The sequence below is a fragment of the Physeter macrocephalus genome, chromosome 5, assembly GCF_002837175.3.
Source record: "Physeter macrocephalus isolate SW-GA chromosome 5, ASM283717v5, whole genome shotgun sequence".
NCBI classification, from domain to species: Eukaryota; Metazoa; Chordata; class Mammalia; order Artiodactyla; family Physeteridae; genus Physeter; species Physeter macrocephalus.
Genome location: NC_041218.1, coordinates 55918921 through 55919595, shown reverse-complemented (window position 1 = coordinate 55919595; position 675 = coordinate 55918921).

The window sequence follows — 675 nt, the reverse complement described above, 5'->3', positions numbered from 1 at the left end:
TGATGATGCCCATTCTAACTGGTGTGAGGTGATACCTCATTGTAGTTTTGATTTACATTTCTCTAATAATTAGTGATGTTGAGCAGCTTTTCATGTGCTTCTTGGCCATCTGTGTGTCTTCGTTGGAGAAATGTCTATTTAGGTCTTCTGCCCATTTTTGGATTGGTTGTTTCTTTCTTTAATATTGAGCTGCATGAGCTGTTTATACATTTTGGAAATTAATCCTTTTTCCCTTGATTCTTTGCAAATATTTTCTCCCATTCTGAGGGTTGTCTTTTTGTCTTGTTTATGGTTTCCTTTGCTGTGCAAAACCTTTCAAGTTTCATTAGGTCCCATTTGTATATTTATTTATTTATTTATTTTTGGCTGCGTTGGGTCTTTGTTGCTGCGGGCGGGCTTTCTCTAGTTGCAGTGCGTGGGATTCTCATTGTGGTGGCTTCTCTTGTTGTGCAGCACAGGCTCTAGGCATGCAGGCTTCAGTAGTTGTGGCACTCAGGCTCAGTAGTTGTGGCTTGCAGGCTCTAGAGCGCAGGCTCAGTAGTTGTGGCATGTGGGCTTAGTTGCTCCGCGGCATGTGGGATCTTCCCGGACCAGGACTCGAACCCATGTCCCCTGCATTGGCAGGCGGATTCTTAATGACTGCGCCACCAGGGAAGCCCCCATTTGTTTATTTTT